The sequence below is a fragment of the Lissotriton vulgaris genome, chromosome 2_1, assembly GCF_964263255.1.
Source record: "Lissotriton vulgaris chromosome 2_1, aLisVul1.2, whole genome shotgun sequence".
Taxonomy (NCBI): domain Eukaryota; kingdom Metazoa; phylum Chordata; class Amphibia; order Caudata; family Salamandridae; genus Lissotriton; species Lissotriton vulgaris.
The window spans coordinates 1,107,467,285-1,107,481,706 of NC_141687.1; positions in this window are offsets into that span (position 1 = coordinate 1,107,467,285).

Consider the following 14,422-nt stretch of genomic DNA (forward strand, 5'->3'; position numbering starts at 1 on the left):
TCGGCAAAGGATTAATGCAAAGCACTAGTCATGACCCCTATTTTCCAGTCCGAAGTGCACATGATAACAGAAATATACTTATACAAAAGTTATGGTTACATAGTGACCTTTGGTCCTCGGAACAGCAAAATTGAGTGAATCAGATATCTGATGTAAAGAGAATTACTAATTATTACAAACTTGCGTTTATCTAATGATCTATACTATAATCTACTGAATACAAGATGTAGAACTACCCCCAATTCTCTGGTCCACTAGTTTATTGCATGATACGATAACAGATTGTATGCATTCAATAAAAAGAAAAAATCAAATACAGAACATCCATGATTAGAGATCAGAAGACAATTAAGGATATGAAATATTACAGTGCTACTGTGTATCAGTCAATGCAATTTCTGGTGACACAGGAGATGGGGATAATGTGCGCCTGGTCTGCGATGTTGAAGGAGTTAGTATGTATATGGCTTTAAATGTTTCGAGCATTTGGTCCCACTCCAGCGAGATAGCAACCCTACGCAGCCCTCGAAATTCTTTTTGTCTGATAGTTGCGCTTTCTGCAGTGCACCAGCGGATTGTTTCAGTCTGCCAAGAGAGTGGTGTGGGGGAAAGGCGATTCTCAGCGCATTGTGATAGCTCTTTTCGCTATTATGGTCAAATCGGCAAATCTGTGCTGGACCTTCTGCCGCTTGGGTCATGTATGTTGGCCCAGTAGGCAGCTTTCTGCCATTTTCCAAACGGCCATACCGGTGATTTCCTGCAGTCTGTAATTAATTGTCTGCCAGTGTGCAACCAAGCGCGGGCATGCCCGTAATATAAGGAGTAGGTCTACATCCGCCTCTTGGCAAATAGGGCAAGTGCGCTAAGCATTAGGGAATATGTGATTGATATGATGTTGTGTGAGGTATTCCCTACACAATATCATGCACTGTGCATATTTGATTTTAGCGTTGCGGGACACCTTCTCAGGGAATTCTAAAACAGAGGCCCATTCCTTGTCCAGCATTTCCCTTCCTAGTTCCAGAGACCACTTAGTGCGGAGTGGGGTCAATAAGATGTCTGCGTGTGACCGAATCCCTCTATATAGCCAGCGGGTGAGATGGCGTCCCTCTCCCATTATATATACTGCATTCACCAGTTCATGTTTAGGGGGTTCAATACCATCAGGAGACCAACAGAGTTTGATGTAAAGGGAAATGGCTGCGTGTAGGAGAAAAAGGGCCGGAGGGATCCCTTGGGTATGAGTACAAATCTCATGATCCGCTAATGTACTGTCAAGGAACAGTGCTCCAATCATTGACACCTCTTCTTGTGCCCAGGAGGATATTGTTCTTTTCGAAATTAATCCTGTAGCAGTTGGTATCTGTTGGACTTGGCCCTTTTTGCAGGGCCATCCCTGAACTTTTTGCCTTCCTCTTCTAATTTTGACCTGTTTTTGTTGGTTTTCTGACTCTGGGCACTTTACCACTGCTGATCTGTGCTAAAGTGCATATGCTCTTCCTATAGTAAATTAATGTATGGATTAGGGGTTCCATGATTGGCTTGTTTGGTTTACTTGTCAGACCCTAGTACAGTGCATTGAGTGTGCCCAGGGCTTGTCAGACACCCATATGGTATGCCCAAGGGGAGGGTGCATTGTAAGTATAAGGTAGGACAAGCCCTGATGTGTTTGAAATGTCCTAATAGTGAATTACAGCCATTTTCGTTTTTCACTATTGTAAGGATACCTGTTCTCCTTAGGCCAGAAAGGGCAGTTAGATTATTACATCTTATAATCCTAACTGACTCAGGGAAAATGGTAGAAATTCAAGAGACAATTCCAAGAGACAGAATAAGTCAGCCCAGTGGTGAATAGAGAGATCTGCATCTAGATGGGAGGGAGGTGGTGCACCTGGGACCTGAATAGGACTTTGCCCGCCCCCCAAAGTGCTGGCTTCACCCCCTGTGGTGCGTCTGATGTCTCTGCCCTGCACTGTGAAAGAAGAGAGGGAATCATGTCAACAAACTGCTCTAGGGCTGGGGTTTCCCTCCACAATGCTGTCTCTACCTCCTGTGGGGTGTCTGATGTTTCTGCACTGCACTGTGAAAGGAAAGAAAGAGTCTTGTAAATAGAGTGCCCAGGAACTGGTTTGGACTAGGCGGAGGCCTCTCTGACTTCAGAGAACAAAGGATTTATTATTGGGACCCTGATCCCAAGAAATTGGATCACTTCTGGAACAAGAAACCTTTCTGCCAAGGAGAAGAACTAAGGAAGCTGCAGGAGTGTGACTGCCCCTCTGCCAGTTTGCTGTTTGCTGGGTTGCCTCAAGTAGTTTACCTCGGAACATTGAGCATGCTCTGAATATTCCCTTTCTAGGATCCTTGCCAAATTTGCCAAAGGATACTTGCATATTAGGGTTGATGGATGGAGTTGCTGTTGCATTACTATAGAGAGGGAGCCTGGCTGAAACATATTGTTCTACATGTTTTGCCGGTAACCACTTGGGTGAATTAAGATTAAAAATGGATTTGGGATGAAACATGGAGCTCCTGCGGCATCCAAAATCATCAAGTTGTTTTTGGGAACTTCATCATCATCCTCCAAAATGTTGAACTTGTTTAGGAGGAGGAGGGAAAAAAACATATTGATCATTTTTGTCATCATTTTAATCGAACAAATAACAATCATCATCGGTGTCATATAATTGGTCAACCATAAATTGTGTATGCTAAAACTGAGCGGTCCAAAAGAAGAAGGTATTTCTTTATTAATCAATATCTCAGACATCTGTCTCATATTTTAAAGGATGCGAACCTCTTTGAGGCAGTCTGCTAGAAATAGTTGTATCTTTGACCTGAGCATGATATCTTTAGAAGAATTCTCCGAAAGGCTCAGTGAAGGAGAATTAGTGTTAAATCTGGCATGCGTTGGCCTGTGTTTCTTGATTTCTGCTTTAAGAGGGACCAAAGAACAGCGTGTGCATACCATAGAACTAATAGAAAACTCGATATTTTCAGAAGAATCCTTCATTATTGAAATTACAGCTTGCCTGACAAATAACTGAATGAAAAATTAAAAACATTTCTGAAACATTCACTTTCCTCATCATCAGTACAGAATGCTGAGGTTTGGTGTAAGGAATTTTTAATAAATATTTATAAACTCAACATATTATACGTCAAAGGCTAAAATATTATATAGGTTGTTATTTTAAATGATCTTCTTTAAATGTGCACTATTAAATGATATTGTTGATGGGCCAGTGAATGGTGAAAAAAAAAAGGTATACTTCCTTTTAAAATAGGAATAACAGTTTAACCTGGCATCTTTAAGTGAAACCCCAGTTAGCACAATGATGCGTTGGTCATGTAGGATGTACGACATTACAACGCATGCTTTTACATCGCATGCTTTTACAACGCGGGTTTTACAACGCATACCATTACAAGACATAGTGCTTTGGGGCGCTGGATAGTGAATAGTTTAATTTACTATTCCAACTCCAATCCCCGTGGATAGTAGGGAAGGTGTTGGACAGTAAATTAAACCTATTCCCTATCCTAGAGCGCCCCCCAGCGCAATGCGTTGTAATGGTTTGCGTTGTAAAAGTTGCGTCGTAAAGGCACTGCGTTGTAAAAGTTGTGTTGTAAGTGATGTTTCCCGTCATGTATTGTAGACCGGTCCCCTCACAGTTTGTTGCGCTTCTACAATATTTCTGTGGAGAAAGTGTAGTGCAGCCAACATAAACAGAGTGGCCTCACAGGCTACTAATAGCTGAACTGAACTCTCAGAAAAAGTGGCAGCACTCCACGGACTTTGCACAACGGGTGGCATGGTAATGGGCATTTGCGACTTTGAGGGGAGAAAGACGCAGGGTGACAGAGAAAGGCCCAAAGAAGTTTACCAACGCTTACTGCAGTTAGAAAAATGTTAAGCAGATTAGCACTTGGCAGAGACATAGAAAAAGTACAAAGATAAAAGTTCATTCAAAGTACAAGGCAATGAATGACAAATCGAAACAGACAAATACATAGTCTCAATCCTTACAAAAAAGTCATCAATTACAGCAAGATATATTATAACATAAAGTTATCTTGATAAGAGTAGCAAGAAAAGAGGACTTGTTGCTTGTGGTTAAGATAATTAAACTTAATAGTGAATGTTGATGGGTTTATTGTTTCTACTTTTCTCATTGGCTATTAGCTCCCAAGCTTTATGGGAATTGTAGTCTGTTATCTTGGCTGCTTTTGAATTAAATTAGGAAAAGTAAGTATAATATGAACCTCCCGGCTTCCCATAACATCTTTGAGATTGTAGGGACACTTTATTAATATAAAAGATCCTTACACTCCTGACCCTATGGTGCCGGTGGTTAGATGAAAAGCCTCTTTGATTCTCCAGGTTGCTTGAGCAAGCAGTCAGAGCCTAGCTCATGGGTAGCGGGTTTGAAGGTTTAGCTAATCTCGATATAGTGCAATTGTTACAAATAAAATACAAATGGGTATCCAGCCAGGTTATTACTGTAAAGAAAGAATAGCTTAATGAATATCATAAAATTATATTTTAATGATGATGAGGAAGGATGGGGTAGTCTTAGGTCTCTCGCATTAGTCCTTCAACACACAATGTTAAATCTTACTTTTGGATTAGTACTCTGTTCTACAAATTGTGGCTAGGTTTGGGATCTGTTCTAAGCTCCTACACAAAGGAAGACCTTGGCTGTCGTTCAGTGAGGGTGAGATATCTCCAACCTTTTCGCTTGACACATGGTGTTGAGACAAAAAAGATAAACAGTCAGTCAAGAAATCTTTATTTTGGTCAAAGACCATAAAAGATACATAATAGCCATTCATAACATTGATAAAAAACACAAACGGATGACAATGAATATAAAAATATAAATACATTAAAAATATACAGCATATATACTTTATAAATTCATAAGTAAGTTCAGCAAGCTAATAACAGTTTCTACAGAAAGGATCTTCTCCTACGCCACACAGCATCGATAAAACGGGAAACTGAGAATACAACGGGGGTGGAAGTATTACTCTTGAGTATTCTAAGGGCCTCTTTATGATATCTGAACCCCATGTTTTTGCAAAGTTGGATAAGCCAACGTTGCTGTATGCTTTTGTATGTAGGGCAGAAAAAAAGGACATGGGACTCAGAATCTTCTTTGGGCCCACAGGCTGGGCATTCTATTAGTTTAGTTGTGGACCATTTGTGGGAGAAGATTCTAAGCGGGTGTGTACCATATCTGAATTGAAGATAATGTTTCCTCGCTGTAATTGGTAACATCTCGTCAAGAAAGGGCTCAATTATGTATTCATCTTTCAAATTAAAAAACTTTTCACTGAGTGGGCCTAGGGAGGGGATATCATAGATGGCCAAGATTCTGGACCTACGATCTAAATTAAGTAGATCTGTGCTCGACAACTGTGCGCAGACCACAGCAGGATTAGACCATAGACCAGGTATGCCCTGTCTCCTACTCTCCTTTTTTAAGAAGGCGAACCATGGCAATTTCTCAGGCCCAGTATCTTTTCCGATTCGCGTCTAAAATATAATAATTCAGGGGTCACCCGCAGTCTGCGCCAGTATATGACAGGGTGTAGTGCGACTACATCTTGTATAGGTTGAAATGCCAAGACCATTCTCATAGGAGTCAAAGGGGTACTAGATGGGAGAGCCAGCAGCAATCTTAAAAATTGATTTTCAGCCTTGATAATGCCATCCACCGGGCGATGGCCCCAGAATTCAGCCCCATATAAAATTGCTCCCCTGGCTTGTGCTTTGTAAACTTCTATGATGGGAGCAACTGGCTTAAAAGTGGATTCTCTGTGCATTTTCAGAATACCACCCGTGATATGGGCTAATCTAAGTTTGGCCTTTGCAAGTTGGGGTGCCCAGTCCATTTTATCAGTAAGGGTGAGAACCTAAATATTAAAAGACTGTTACCCTGTCCAAAGCTATGCCATTTAAAGAGGGGTTGCAACATCTGGTCTTCGTTGGATTACAGACCATAAACTTGTTTTTTTGAATAATATTTTCCAACCCCCTTAAATGGCAAAAGTTTACAAAGCTGTCCAGGGCGCGTTGAATACCCATGGATGATTTTGACAATAGGAGGGTATCGTCCACAAACCACAATGCCACCACCTGCTCGTTGTTCAGTTTGGGGGCATCAATGTCTTTGACCCCCTTAAGGTGGGCAATCAAGGCCTTGACGAAGAGGGGAAAAAGGGTGGGCGCCAACACACACCCCTGTCTGACTCCTCGGTTGACTGGGATTTTAGGTGTAAGACTACCCCATTTACCACTCATAATTTGGGCAAAATTATTTAGGGGAAGTCTCTTAATGATGTTGAGGAGATATGCTGGAAACCCTATGTCCTTCAAAACCGCCCAGAGGATTTTACAGGGCACTAGGTCAAAGGCCGTTTTAAGGTCAACAAAGATTAGGTAGAGGCTGCCACCCTCTACTCTCACGGTCTTCCAGTAAAGAAGTTGCAGCCAGATTCATCAAGCTGAAATCGGCTCGCAAAGGGCCAGATTCTGAGAATCTGGCCCTTTGCGAGCGCTATTTTTGCATTTGGGATTCATCATCCCAAATGCAAAAATCGCAATTATAGAAATTGCTAAATTGCGAAAAATAGCATTTCAGGAATCTCTATTAGAGATTCCTTAAATGCTATTCATGAACCTTTTTAAAATTGCGAATTCGCAATATGGGGCTGCTATTTACTGCGAAGTGTAACTTTGTGGTAAATAGCGAAAACTTAGAAAAATGCACTTTGGTGCATTTTTAGGTCTCGCCTGTCGATGCGCATGCGCATCGAGCAAGCGAGACTATGGTGGCTTATCCACTCTTTGTCCAACTTGCAAGGAATCGTGGCGATTCCTTGCAGTGCCCGTGACTTTTAAGCTCAATGCGCATGCGCATTGAGCTTAAAAGCGCGTGCACATGCCCCCAGCCGCCTGCCTTGCCTACTCTCCCGCCCCCTCACTTCTTGATTGCACGGCCTCTAGGCCGTGCCTCCCCTACTCTCCTCCTCCTACTCTCCTCCCCCCTCCCCTTATCTGGCCTTCCCTCCGTCTGTTCCCTCTCCCCGCTCTGCCCCCTCCCCTGCCCTACCCCCCAGCAATTTGGCCTTCCACTGCGGCGTCAGGAATGGCAGGCGTTGTTTCGTCTTCCTGTGCCACTCGTGCTGCTATACCAGCCCATCGTCTGTCTCCCTCCTCGCCCCATCGCTGTATCGCTCGTTACCCACGCTGCGTGGGGAGAAGGGGCAGGAGTTGCTTTTCGGAAACTCCCAGATCTCGCTACTTTTCTGTGGTCTTCGTTTCCGCTTGGGTTGGGAACGTACCTTGCTGGCATACACCTCTTGGGGCACGGATTTCTTTCACCCATACTCTGGGAACGCCTGCCAGTAGTACTGCTCACCCCCTTCAGCAGGCATTTTCCTCCACGGCACACGCAGAGGTGCTGGCGCCGCTCCCGTCAGCCGCGGGCGGCATGCTTTGACTTTCTGCTCTGACCCCCACTGCAGCAAATTCTTTCAGTTCACTGCTGCGCGGGGTGAGGGTGTGCAGTAGGTGTCGCAGGGCACTGTGCGACGTAGCTTAAGGACACTATTCACTTGTTTTGCGGGTAGGCTCCGCTTCATTTTAGGTCTCGCCTGTCGATGCGCATGCGCATCGAGCAAGCGAGACTATGGTGGCTTATCCACTCTTTGTCCAACTTGCAAGGAATCGTGGCGATTCCTTGCAGTGCCCGTGACTTTTAAGCTCAATGCGCATGCGCATTGAACTTTAAAGCGCGTGCACATGCCCCCAGCCGCCTGCCTTGCCTACTCTCCCGCCCCCTCACTTCTTGATTGCACGGCCGCTAGGCCGTGCCTCCCCTACTCTTCTCCTCCTACTCTCCTCTCCCCTCCCCTTATCTGGCCTTCCCTCCGTCGGTTCCCTCTCCCCGCTCCGCCCCCTCCCCTGCCCTACCCCCCAGCAATTTGGCCTTCCACTGCGGCGTCAGGAATGGCAGGCGTTGTTTCGTCTTCCTGTGCCACTCGTGCTGCTATACCGGCCCATCGTCTGTCTCCCTCCTCGCCCCGTCGCTGTATCGCTCGTTACCCACGCTGCGTAGGGAGAAGGGGCAGGAGTTGATTTTCGGAAACTCCCAGATCTCGCTACTTTTCTGTGGTCTTCGTTTCCGCTTGGGTTGGGAACGTACCTTGCTGGCATACACCTCTTGGGGCACGGATTTCTTTCACCCATACTCTGGGAACGGCCTGCCAGTAGTACTGCTCACCCCCTTCAGCAGGCATTTTCCTCCACGGCACACGCAGAGGTGCTGGCGGCGCTCCCGTCAGCCGCGGGCGGCATGCTTTGACTTTCTGCTCTGACCCCCACTGCAGCAAATTCTTTCAGTTCACTGCTGCGCGGGGTGAGGGTGTGCAGTAGGTGTCGCAGGGCACTGTGCGACGTAGCTTAAGGACACTATTCACTTGTTTTGCGGGTAGGCTCCGCTTCATTTTTCAGAGCCCGGCAACTCTCCTCACGCTGCGGGCTCATTCACTCCACCGCTGCAGCAGCTTTGGTCACACGCTGCGCACCGGGGGCAGGGGTCGCTACAGGCAGGCCGCGGGTGGGCTCCGCTGGTCCTGCTTCATTAAGGGGACAACCTCTGGCGCGCTCGCAGTGTTGGGGCAACGTATCTAGTTTATAGCGGGTGGGCTCCGCTTTGCACGAAGTCTCGGCGGCGCTAGCTGGCGGCCACCATTATACTGTTCTGACCTTTGCGGGTGGGTTCCGCTTTCGTTGCCGGTCACGGGCTCACCTTGGACCTTTTAGAGACTGTTTTCTTCCTGCCCTATTCTGGGCAAGTGGTGGCTTATTTTCGAGACCCAGAAACGAGGAGTCTTCATTCCAGGAACACTTCGTTCGTTGACGTCCTGTAGCCAAGCCAGGTTTTCAGGTTTTGATGTAATCAGTGATTCATTTACTAGGGCCAGCTTGCTCGTTCCAAGGCGAGATCTTTTCATTGTGTGGCTTTCAGGTGTTCTGCGAGTTTCCCTACTCTTCCTCAAACGTTGCCTGCTTATTCTTCCTCGTAGTGCCTGCTTTGAGATTGTTTTGCATTTATACTTTTTAAAAGGGAGATTGGCGCGAAAAAATAGGGTGTTGTCCAGTGACTTTCATTGGAGTCTGGGGATAAGTAAACTAAGAGCACGTAATATCTCTGAACAATGTTCTGTCCACACATAGTGAGCTTTCCTCCCAAATAGGGATTTCTAGGAAATGTGCTTATTGACCATAAGTTAACTCCACTTTGAGGTATTTGTAGTGAAGCTTTCAATGCTAGAAATGTGAGTGTATTTTTGTAAGCACTGAAGCCCTAGCATTAAAGATGATTCAGGTCAGCGTGTGTATTGTATGAAAAGTGTATCGTACAATCTTTTTCTACATTATATTTCTGCTTTGTCCCCCAAAATTTAGAACGCCTACCCCTATGATGCCTCTACATACAAACCCAAAAGTGGTTTAGGAAACAATTAACGGCTACCTTAATTTGTAGGCAGTTGTGTTCCTTATAACTGAGCATGCCAGTGGACCAGATTTCTGATAATAGCACACTTTTTAGCTGCTTGCTAAACTGCCGGTGTCGCGCATAGTGCTTATGGCCTGTATGCCTACTCCTTCTTCATTTCCCTATGCGTGTTCATGTCTGATCTCTTTACCACACCAAGTATATGGATTTGGACATCAGAATCTTCTGCTTCTACTAATGTAGACCAAAGACCTCTTCGATCTTTCAGTCTTTCCATTTTTTTCTCCCGTCTCTTCTTTCTTCAGCTGGGTTATCTCATGCTACAGTGCTCTGCTTTTAAACAGTGTGCTTTGTGTCACAGGTTTTTTCAGCAGCTGAACAGCATGACATCTGAGAGCCAGGTGATGAGTACATGGTATCATTGAGCGCCCTATCTACCAGTGAGGTAACCAGGCACCCTTCCCAGAGACACATCTATGAGATCATCATCACACTCACCCTCACTCACCCTCAACCCCTCACCCTCACTCACCCTCACCCACACTCACCCTCATCCTCACTCACCCTCAACGCCTCACCCTCATTCACCCTCAACCCCATCACCCTCACCCTCACTCACCCTCAACCCCTCACCCTCACTCACCCTCACTCACCCTCAACCCCTCACCCTCACTCACCCTCAACCCCTCACCCTCAACCCTTCACCCTCAACCCCTCACTCACTCTCAATCTCACTCACCCTCACTCACCCTCACCCACACTCACCCTCACTCACCCTCAACACCTCACCCTCACCCACACTCACCCTCACCCTCACTCACCCTCCACGCCTCACCCTCACTCAACACCTCATCCTCACTCACCCTCACTCACCCTCAACCCCTCACCCTCACCCACCCTCACTCACCCTCAACCCCTCACTCACCCTCACTCACCCTCAACACCTCACAATGACTCACACTCACCCTCACACACCCTCACCCTCACACACCGTCACACACCCTCTGCATAACAACACCTCTCACACCCTCACACACACTCACGCAACGTCACACACCCGAAGCCTCACACCCCCTCACTCACACTCACCCTCACACCCCCTAACCCGCACACCCCCTAACGCTCACACCCCCTAACGCTCACACCCCCTAACAATCACCCCCTAACAATCACCCCCTAACCCTCACCCCCTCACTCTCACCCCACACCCTCACCCCCTCACTCTCACCCCACACCCTCACCCCTCACCCTCACCCCTCACCCTCACCCCCTCACCCTCCACATTCACTCACCCTCAACCCCTCACCCTCACACCCTCAACCCTTCGCCCTCAACCTCTCACTCACCCTCAACACCTCAGCCTCACCCTCACTCACCCTCACCCTCACTCACCCTCAACCCCTCACACTCACTCACCCTCACCCTCACTCGCCCTCAACTCCTCACCCTCACTCACCCTCACCCTCACTCACCCTCACCCACACTCACCCTCCCTCAACCCCTCACCCTCACTCACCCTCAACCCCTCACCCTCAAACCTTCACCCTCAACCCCTCACTCACCCTCACTCTCACTCACCCTCACTCAGCCTCAACTACTCTCACTCACCCTCAACCCCTCACCCTAACTCACCCTCATCCTCACTCACCCTCAACACCTCACTCACCCTCACCCTCAACACCTCACCCTCAACCTCAACCCCTCACCCTCACTCACCCTCACCCTCACTCACCCTCACCCTCACCCTCACCCTCACTCACCCTCACTCTCACTCACCCTCACTCTCACTCACCCTCAACCCCTCACCCTCACTCACCCTCACTCACCCTCACTCACCCTCACTCACCCTCACTCACCCTCACTCACCCTCAACCCCTCACCCTCACTCACCCTCAACCCCTCACCCTCACTCACCCTCAACCCCTCACCCACCCTCACCCTCACTCACCCTCAACCCCTCACCCTCACACAGTGCAATAGGTCTCAGACCATTTCAGTTAGAGCTTTAAAAAATGTTTATGGCTTTTTTTATTTGTAATTCTTTAGCATTGGCTACAGGAAACAAAAATGCTAAACATTTACAAAAAAAACCCCATAAACAATTCTAAAAGCACTAACTCTAATGGTGTGAGACCTATTGCATTTCCAATGCTTGTTCTAAGTTGTATGTTACACACACACACATGTCCTTTGGACATGTGTGTGCGCAACACCAGTGTACATTTGCATTTCAGGGGTGCTACAGGGTGTCCTTTGGACACCCTGGCACCCTTGAAATCGCTTCCTTATTTGCGATTCGGTAATTGCTAATCGCAAATAAGGAATGACTCCCCATTCATTCCTACGGGCCTTTAGGCCCATAGGAATGAATGGGAAAGCCATTCCTTATTTGCGATTAGCAATTACCGAATCGCAAATAAGGAAGCAGTAGAAATCACAAAAAATATTGCGATTTCTACATGCATCCCGTTTTGCGAGTCTTTAATAGCGATTCCTTAAAAATCGCGATTAAGGACTCGCAAAACGGCCCTTTGATGAATCTGGGGGTTGGAGTCTTAGTAACTGGTCGACCGTGGAAGTCTTTTCCCTAAAACCGGCCTGGAGAGGGCTGAGGATCTGATGTTCCTCCATCCAAATCTGAAGCTGATCGAGAATAATACGTGCAAATTATTTTTGACTTACGTCGATTAGACTGATTGGACGGTAATTAACCGGGAGAAGTGGGGAACCTTTTTTAAACACCGGTATGATCTTAGCTCCTACCCAAGTAGTGAGTAGAATAGAGCCCTGTAATATAGGATATACAGATAAGGGACCCAGACCCCTATTTTATCTTTAAAAAGATCGCCGGGAATTTTATCAAGACCAGGCGCCTTGCCAGCTGGGAGCCTTTTTATAGCAGTTTCAAGCTCCTTCAGTGTGATTTTAGACTCTATGGATTCGCAGTTGAAAGAGACTATGGGAAAGTATCTGTGCAGGAGCATCCACTAGGGAACTGTCTTCAGTCGGAGGGGCGTACAACTTTTGATAACGTTCAACTCAACTCTCTGGTGCAATATTAAAAACATCAACCTTTCGACCATCCTTGCTACCAGAGCGAACGATGGACCAAAATTCCCTCATATCCCTGGATCCAAGGGCATTTTTAATAGCAGTCCATTTGGAATTCTCCCAAGTCTGTTTGGTATCAGACTGTACTTTGTTATACTCGAGCCTCTTAGTTTGGATGAATGATCTGTTCTTAGCTTTAATGGCAGCCAGGAGTGCCACCTTGGCTACCTTACAGTTGGCATCGAACCATGAGCTAGTCTTCCTATTTTTCCTTAATTTGCCCATAGGGGGATTAAGTAATCATGTGAGGGTCATTACTAAGCCTGTATGAATGTTATGAATTTGTTTAGGAGGTGGTTCCTGCCCCTGTTCTAACAGACCACTTAGATCATCAAGTGCCCGTAGAACGGCTTGGTACAATGAACTCATAAGTTCAGGGGATTTTTTGATGGATGGTCATTTAAGCCTTCTTCTATTATTAGATATTATTGGGGTCTCCCAATTGGTCACTCTTTCACCCTGATTAATGCCCATTTCAGGGAAGCCTAAATCAAGTACCAGGGCATTATGGTCGCTGTCGTGGCGTGGAAGAACCACAAAATCAATGACCTTAGACCAGGTACAAATCTCAACCAAAAGAGAAACAGTCCTCAGGCCTATTGTCGAAATTTGACCAAAACCCTTAATAAATTACAAACCACCAAGGTACCCAATCTTTCATTGTTTTTCAAAGCTTTCACCCCTTTCATGATCGTTTACAATCTTTTGAATGTTACATCTTGGTGAATGTGCCATCTAAAGATAATTTGACCCTTAGAACCTCCTTACAAATAAGCTGGATTTAGATGCTGGTATATTGTAGGTCAGATTTATAATTTCCAGTTGTTGCAGACACACCTGCATTTAATTATTCTGAGACATGAATCCTAAAATGGGAAATGACACGTTGACCTAGATTTAATTGGTCCAAAAATGCAGGTTTTCCCCCTTTCCCTACCAGGCCCCCAATCTTCACCCCAGGTTGTAAATAGGTGCAGGGACTATGAAGAGGTTTGTGGGGCAAAGTCAGGCAGTAGGGCAACTGGGGAGATGAAGGTCAGACTAGGGCTCTGCTGTGGGAGCATATCTGCTTTCCCTCCTCATCTGTGAATGTCCTAGGGCCAATGGGTAGGACCACACACACATAACATGTGTATTTTGTAAAATGCACGGTCACCCAGAAGGGTATCTTGGTGCAGAATAACAGATGTTTATTGTTACCCAGCTCAAAAAGGTTGCGTGGACCCACTGGGATTTTACCCTGTGACTATGAGTTGGGACACAGGGCCCTATAGTGGATGCATTAGGCCACTAAGCCACCTGACCCGGCCGGCTGACTGTCATACACACACACACACACATACACACAAACACACATACACACCCAGTCATATACATCGACACACTCATGCACATATATTACTACACACACTCATAGACAAAATCAGAAAGTCATACACATCAACACAAAACATGCACATATCAATAAACGTAAACATACACACTGCTACATAAAGACGCACACACCCAATGCATATCGATACAAAAGTTCAGATACATAAAGGCACACACCTGTGAACACGCGTACATACACACAGGCAAGCACAGACACACAACCAATGTAAAATGATTCAAAATCAAACTGGAACATTGCCTCGTCTGCGTGGGGGGGTCGCAGAGTAGTCATCCTCTTAATATCAGAATTATTTTGCCTATTTCACAGAACCCTCGCCCGCCACCGCCTCCACCATTGTTGATGCCTTGACACACTAAACTTAAACGCTGCAGATGCAGTACTTAAC